At 41.6% G+C, this 8,224-nt stretch overlaps 1 long non-coding RNA gene across 1 annotated transcript; it reads left to right on the top strand.

Moving 5' to 3' along the window:
- Positions 1-2,744: 2,744 nt before the first annotated feature.
- Positions 2,745-5,352, top strand: LOC134758361 (uncharacterized). The gene is made up of 2 exons (XR_010133501.1): positions 2,745-3,054; positions 4,003-5,352. It is a non-coding gene; the product is annotated as an uncharacterized lncRNA (long non-coding RNA).
- Positions 5,353-8,224: the final 2,872 nt, after the last annotated feature.

The raw sequence follows: 8,224 nt of genomic DNA, 5'->3' as shown, positions 1-8,224 counted from the left end.
GAAACTAGCTTAGTACATAGGTATTAAAGCATGGAACAGCTTCTTTTGACTAGTTTAAGAGGAAGCCATAAAGCACAAGTTCTTGGAATTATGCCAGCAAAAAGTGTAACCCTTTTACTTATGGGGGCATTCATCAGAACTGGGCCTTTGTGAGCCTACCCCAGACTGTGGTCACTTGGTTTAGTCAGTTGCTGACTTCTCTGAGAGAACACATCCCCTTTTAGCAGAAATAAGGAGCAAGGAGAACCACTGGGTAGTGACTATCACAGTGATTCCCAATGGAAGCCAACCCACGAAAGCCCTGTAAAGAATAGCCCTGCTGTATTCCATGCCAGTGAGTGATACTTACACACAGGATGGGTGAGGCAACATGGATCCACAAACACCTGGTTTACTTATGTTGGCCATGATGGTGCCCTCAGGACAAACCATAGATGGAGATCTGCCCAAGGAATTCCTGAGTTCATAGGCTGACCGTGTCCTTTGATCCCCAGCCCAGCCATATCTATATGACCTCTGTTGTTGTCCCAACTGAACCCCATTCTTCTCTCTTTTGTGGTTGTAAGGATGAAAAACTTGATGACTTCTTTCTCTTCATCATGGCTACTTCTCAGAATGTCTTGCTGACCACGTCATTGTTGCCTGATTCTGTTGATCTAATAAAATCTATTTCTATCAACAAAATATAACTATGTGTGACCACATATTTATACCTTTTCACAAATGGAACTTCTTACAAATAGATTTCCCATCCATATTAACTTATTAAGTAAAATTTTCCTGTTTTTTAATAAAATAAGTTTTCCTAATCTCAAATACTATCCAACAGATGTTAGTCACAAACATACATCATAAATGGGAAAGTATTATAATAAAGCTCATTGGTGCTGTTTATTTACCTTTCAAATGCTATTGAATTTTTACATGAGTTTCTCTATAAGTTCATTAGTTGTTATTAAGAAATAAATATATGATTGAATTTTCCAAATATATTTGAATTTCATAGTTTAGCATTTCATATGAGAGAAATAATCAGCCAATGTTTTTGCCTGCTGTTTCCATGAAGATTTCATTTATCTTAGAAGTGATTAATATAGAATGACTATAAATAATATAAATTTAAATAGAATATACTTTTTTTTTGCTATGTTGTTTGTTAGGCTTTACAATGTTGTAAAAAAACTGTAACAATCCTCTCAGACTGGAATTTTTCTTTATCAAACTTTTCCTCCATTTTCAGGAAGGAACAATGATTCAGAAGTCTTGTAGATTAGTCACTTCTTAAGAAGTTAGATCATTCAGTACTGCATCTTAGCCAACTGTCCAAGGTCAGCAAAATGCTACGGCATGTTCTGTTTGATGGCCCCAGGCAGAAAGCCACAGCATTCAAACTATTAATATCTCCTGACCTTTCAACTTACAAATAGAAGCATCCTTGTGGTCATTTTTTTTTCCTGTATATCCCTGAAAAACTAAGGATCTAGGGTTTAAGATAAGAAATATTTAATTTAATTTAATTAGTTTTTAACCACAATCCTGGGCTTTTATATAAAAGTACACTGTTTATTTCTTTTTTCCTTTTGAGATAGGGTCTCACTCTGTCACTCAGGCTGGTGTACAATGGTGCGATCTGGGCTCACTGCAACCTCTGCAGCCTGGGCTCAAATGATCCTCCTGCCTCAACTTCCCAAGCACCAGGGACTACAGGCATGCGCCACCATGCCTGGCTAATTGTTGTATTTTGTGTAATGACAGGGTTTCTCCATGTTGCCCAGGCTGGTCTCAAACTCATGGACTCAAATGATCTGCCTGCCTGAGCCTCCCAAAGTGCTGGGATTACAGACATGAGGTACCGTGCCCGACCACTGTTTATTTGTTTCATAAAATTTTCTTAAACACCAATTATGTGCAAGTTACCATGCCAGGCCTCTGGGAAACAAAGATGAATCAGTCAGATGTACCTGCAAGGAGCTTATGGTCTAACTGGGGAGAAGAAATACAGCAAAATACTATAACATAGGGTAAAAAGTAAGAAGTACCACAAGAGAAGCACAGACAAGATGATTTGGGGGTTCCAAAAAATAGATTATTAAATTTTGTGGGCTGGCAGCAGAGAGGAAGGAATTGGTAATTAATCTGAGAAGATGACATTTGAGCTTGCCCTTGATGGACAGAATTTAAAATGTAGAGAGGAGATGTAAGTGCAGACATTTCAGATTAAGGAAAGAGCATAATTAAGGGCATGGAGGTCAGAAAATATGGGGTAATAAAAAAAGGTTCAAGTAGTTCAGTTTAGTTAGAGAACATGGTATATGAATTTAAAAAATCACTGAACTAAAATCAGAAAATTACTTTGAGACCAAATCTAGAGGGCTATTAACACCAGATGATAGAGTATGGACTCTATTTTACAGACAGTGGGAGCCCGCTGAAGGGAAATGCCACATTCAACTTATGCTTCAGTGTTGGATTCCATTGGAAAGGGGGTGGTGACTGGAAGTGAGGACACCAACCCATCAGGCATGCTCTCTAACAGTCTAATAAGGTACGGCTTTAGTTTTCTAGGGGGAAAAAAAAAAAAAGCCTGAAACAAGGATTAAAGTGCTGACATTTTATTTGGGAAGCACAAGCCCAGGCCAGGGAAGCTGCAGAAAAAGGAAAAAAGGGAAGTGAGTATAGGAAACAATGCAAAGTCATGCCTTGCACAACTGGCTTCTGCTTTGGGATGAGCCATTGGCTGATGAGGCATGGGAGGCTCAGCAGGTCTGTTCCCTTGGCATGTGGGACATCTTGCAGTGGATGCAGGGAGGGACCATGCCTCTAGCATTCTCTGGGAAGAATAAAGGAGAAGAAGTTTATCTTCCCACCTACCTCCCATTGCCTGTTTTTCATTGGTCAAAACTTGTCCCACTAGGAATTAACTCCTTCACATTTCCAAGTTTATATCATATGACTGCTCCAACTACATGGAACCCCAAACCCCAAACCTGATGTATGTATGGTGTTCCTGTTTCATCCAAGCCTGGAAATGAGGGGAAGAGCCAGAACCTCTAGGTGAGTACTAGGTGGCTTGGCTGTGTGTGTGTGTGTGTGTGTGTGTGTGTGTGTGTGTGTGTGTGGGGTTGAGGGGTGGAGAGTTAAGGGGACTTCTAAGGTAAGTCCCTGGTTAGTCCCAGCCAGTTGAACTGTGTTGGGCAGGTATGGTGGTCGAGTAGTTGAAGGTCCTAGAAGTAGACAGTGGCCACAGTGTCTAAGGAGGCACAGAAGATTTGTGTTGAGATAATGATTCAAGAGAAAAGAAGGACCCTTCATACTTCAGTCAGAGAAGAATTCTTTTGGTGGGCTATCATGCACTTGGGGTTAAATTCTTTTCTCTGTAACATTATTTAGAAAATCGCCTCCCTCTCAACAATGAAGACTGAGTACCACTGGATTACAGATATTTCTGTATATTATCTGAGTTAGTAGAGTTTGAGTATCACATTTCTTTCCTTCCAATTCTATGATTTGTCATCATAAAGTTTTGGCATATGCAGCCCAGTCTTTGGAAGAGGGGTTGAGAATTGTGTAATATCAGGTTCAGCATTATAAAGTAACATCTATCATCTGAAGATGAGACTATAAACACCAGTCTGGACATAATAGAGCATGCTTAGCCCACTTGTTTGGAACTACAAGGAAAATAAGGTCATACAAAAGAGCCCTCTGCCCTTAAAAAAGAATTCTCAATTGCAAATCACTTCTGAGTACTAGTGGGGAAATGCAGTCATTTATTCTCAAGACCGAAAAGAGAAAGGAGACCTTTTTATCACTTTGTGTGTGTGTGTGTGTGTGTGTGTGTGTGAGAGAGAGAGAGAGAGAGAGAGAGACAGAAAGAGCAGGAGAGAGAGAGAGAGACAGAGACAGAGAGAGAGAATATGTGTGTGTGTGTTACCTACCTAAAACTAATGGTAGCCAATTTTTTCCTTTTTTTCTTGGAATTTTTTTCTTAATCTAAAACAGGCTTGGTGCTCTGGAAAAAGAATTAGAATTGCATTCAAATAGTCAGGCTTCAAGTTGCTTCTGCCTCTGTGTGAAGCAAATAGTAACAACTCACTTCGAAACTCAGGCTCCTGGACTGTAAATGAGGATAATGATACTCACCCTACCAACCTCAGGGACTGTTCTAAGAACAAAATGAAATGAGACTGAGCTCCGAAAATGCTTAAATGCTTTTCAAAGTAGAGTGATTGTGCTTTCTGTAGCATCAAAGACAGTCCTCTATAACTGGGCAAAGTCAAGGCATGGACTGGATCTGACAACAGAGACCGGCTTGAGGGCTGGAAAAAGAAGAAAATGCCCCAAATCTCTGCTTCCCTTACAGTGTGGAAAACACCCCATAACACACTGCACCAGGTAGGGTTAAATTGATCCCAAATGTTTCAGGAATTTTTAATGCCCTTCGAAGAGACATTTCCAATTCTTCATCTGCCCAAAGTAATGCTGCTAACCTACTATCTGTCAGTTTCCTCAGTGCTTTGAAGATTTTTCTAAAGTCATCTGACTTGGTTTCCCTTTGATTTCAAATTCCTGCTTATTATATGTATGACCTTGAGCCTTTTTAACTCATCTGAGCCTCTCTGTTTCCTCATCTATAAATTGTGAATAAGAAGACGTTACTGTAGGATTATTAGAAACTTTAGAAATAATACTCTTAATACCAACATAGTGCCTGATCCATAGGCATCCAGGACATGCCAGCTAAGATCATTGACTATTGTTGTCGTTTTTAGTGTCATACAGTAGAAAGAACAACATCTTTGAAACCAGACAATCCCGCATTTAAATCAGCTCTGTCACTTACAAAACGTGTAACCCTGAATAACTGAAGAAAACTTTTTGAAGTTCAATTTTGAGATAATGATGGATGATTTCAGAATTTGTGAGAATTTCAGAGGTATCGGCAGTAGGTTGAATGGTGAACCCTCCAAAAGATATATCTATGTTCCAAACTCAGAATCTGTGAATGTGACATTATTTGGGAAAAGGGGGTTTTGCAGATATAATTAAGTTAAGCATCCTGAGATGAGATCATCCTGGATTTTCTAGATAGGGCCTAAAGCCAATAATGAGTGTCTAAGACAGAAGAAGACACAAAGAAGAAGAGACGGGAATGTGGTCACCGAGGCAGAGGCTGGAGCAATGCAGCCACAAGCCAAGGAACACCTGGACCCACCAGAAGCTGGAAGAGGAAAGAAGGGATTTCTTTTTCTTCTAGAGCCTTGGGAGGGAGCATGGCCCTGCTGACAACTTATTTTCAGACTTCTAGATTCTAGAACTATCAGATAATAAATTTATATTGTTTTAAGCCACTATGTTTGTGGTGATTTGTTCTAGCAGTCCTAGGAAACCAATGCAGTATTTAATACAGAGTGCCTGGTACAATGTTGGCATGTGACAAGCACTCAGCAAATGGTAGTTGCATAGTGGGTTCTCCTCCTGTCCCCACTACCTCCTCAATGAGTAAATGCCTGAACAAATCCATAGGCAGCCACCTGAGAGCCTGACTCCAGGGAGCAGGGGGTACAGTTAGCCTCAGCCCATGCTAAAATAGAAGCCTGACCTTAGTTTGGTTAATGCCACACTCTACCACAGGCAATTGACACCAGGGCTCTCCCATTTTATAATAGCACAGATCCAGTCTCATTATGCGTTAAAGAGTTTGTTCCCCTAAAACTCTTACTGCCCCCAAAGGTTTAGAATTTAAAAATAACATCGACAATCTCTGTTCAAAAAAAGTGAACAATATACTTAAACGTTCTTCTTGTAACAATAGCCTGCATCTTCCTGAAGTGCTATAAAAATTCAGGGAGCAACTTCACCCAGTTGTGAGAGATAAAAGAATAGCAACTAAAACAGGCAGTCAGACCAAGGCAGGGGGGCAGCCTGTTGTCTCTGGGTTGAAAACCATCCTGAATGCTAAAAGAAATCACTCTAAAGAGGGGTGTGTGGGTGCATATTGACAGACTTCAGAAGCTGAGGTTTCTGAGTTTAGCCTCCTGAATGAAGCAGGACTTTTGACATACTACCCCCTGGGGCCGCTGCCTTAGGTGTGATGCTATTGGAGCCAAGGATCTGTCTGTGATGGGGTCCAAAATTTACACACCACGGATGAGATGGAGCAAACATGTGGAGCTTTTTTTTTTTTTTTTTTAATGTTTCTATAACAGATTCCAGCTTCCTTGTGAATCCACATCCTGTAGGGCAATTGTTATAGCAAACCTTTATACAGTGATTGCTGTGTGTCCTGGCACTCTTTTCAGTGCTTGAGATATATTAACCATTTGATCCTTACACTTCCTAGGAGGAAGTACAATCAGGATCCCCATTTAGAAGATGAGCAGCCAGTAACAGAGATTTAAGTTATTTGCCCAAGGCCACATAGCTAGCAAACAGTGCCAATTCAAGAGCAGGTCATCTGACTCAAGACTTTATGTTCTTTGTCACTATACTAAACTGTGAGAAATAGAATTAAACTTGCCAATTAACATGATCTGCCCATCTCAGGTTTACACTTTCAAATGAAATCAATTTCTTTTGAGTAAATGCTCAGTCAGGTCCTCACACTTATGGGAGAGGGGCTTCTGGTGGCTGTACTGGTCCCTGAGCAGTGGGTGGACATCTACTGCTGGGAAGCTCTGTAGTCTGTTCTCAGTTGGTCTCTTTCCCTGGCTGGTCTCTGGCCTTGGCAGCATACTGCCTCTGGCTGCCTCATGCCACGAGAGGGTGGTCATGAGTGTCCCCCGGGCCCCTCTTCCACAGGTATTGGACATACCCCCACAGGTCCCCTTCTGCTGGCATTGAGCGTCCTGTGGACCCTCACCCCAGCCATCCACTGCCCCAGCTTTGGCACTCAGTACCTTTAGCTGGCTGAGCAGGCTTTTGGTCTTCTCTCTAGGCCCACCAGAAACCCAGGAGTCCTTGCAAAGCCAACCTTGGCTTCCAGGAAAAGAAAAGGACTACCTTTATCCTTTCCAACTCATATCATCCTCTCTGGACTCTCATTAGGCTACCAAGCCTTTTCCAAACCACCATCAGACGTGCTCCAAAGGGTTGTACAGTTTTCTCAGTCTACACTCAGGGAGGTTGAAATGTAAACATTACAACTCAGATGTGCAAAAAAAAAGAAAAACTATGTAGCTCTTTCTTATTTTCCATTATCTATCCCAACTTGCTATGGGGCCCCATTCCCAGTCAGTAGCAGAGACAATTAAAAAAAAAACTTAAACCTCAGTCTCTTCTGCTTTTAGGAAAGTCTCCTTCAGTTTAACTCATTCTTTTGGGGGTAAATATTCAATCAATTCAAAGTTAAATTCCTTCTCAGTGCTGATTTTTTCAAATTTCTCAAGGGGGCCCTTTTCTCCCTCTTCCTTTCCAAGACGGCCTCTCAGGAGTGAGGGAGGTTGAGAGTGGGCACATTAGTTCTCCAGAGAGCAGGTCTTCTTTGGGTTGGTCTGGTCTCTGATGCCCTCTGCTGGTATCCGCCAAGGTGTGGCTAGTCGTGCCTGTCCCACTGCTGGACTCTGGGGTCCCTGCCATTGCCTCAAGATGTGAAGCCTCTACCCTTTGTGATCACCTTGTCTTGTCCCTAGGCCTCTGCACAGTCACTGTTTTATCAAAACTTCTGTGAACCCCTTCCAGGTTCATGTGGAACCCTGGGTTCTCCTACATACCATTTGGAGATGCTGGGGACCAGCATTAAAGAAAAATTATCCAGACACTTGTAAAAATGGTAAGGAAGACTTTATTCAAGACTGCTGTAGTAGAGATGATATCTATTGCAATAGGAGAAAGACATTGGGTTCAACTCTGAATACAGTAGAGATAGCTTAGGATTTATAGTCAATGAGCAGAGTGAAGGAGTCGGTGGATGAAAAATCACTAAGAAGAGATATTAAGAGTAGGGGGCACTCTTGCTAAACTGGCCTTACAGCATTCTTGCTAAAGGCAGGCTAAGGACTTACACATCAAAGTGAGGGATGAGGAACTTGATCAGATATCTAGGGTGGGGAATGATTCAGCAAGATCCTTCGTTAAGACTGGGCTATGCAGCCCAAAGTCAGGATGAGACCAAGGTCAAGGTCTAGTCAAGAAAAGGACTCAGAAGAGCCTGACCAAAGTTTGGTCAAACAGAAAATCTTTATTACCAGACAGCATCTCAGGCCAATCTATCTGAACATCCATC

The sequence above is a fragment of the Gorilla gorilla genome, chromosome 3 (assembly GCF_029281585.2).
Source record: "Gorilla gorilla gorilla isolate KB3781 chromosome 3, NHGRI_mGorGor1-v2.1_pri, whole genome shotgun sequence".
Taxonomy (NCBI): Eukaryota; Metazoa; Chordata; class Mammalia; order Primates; family Hominidae; genus Gorilla; species Gorilla gorilla.
This window is presented reverse-complemented; position numbering and strand designations above follow the sequence as displayed.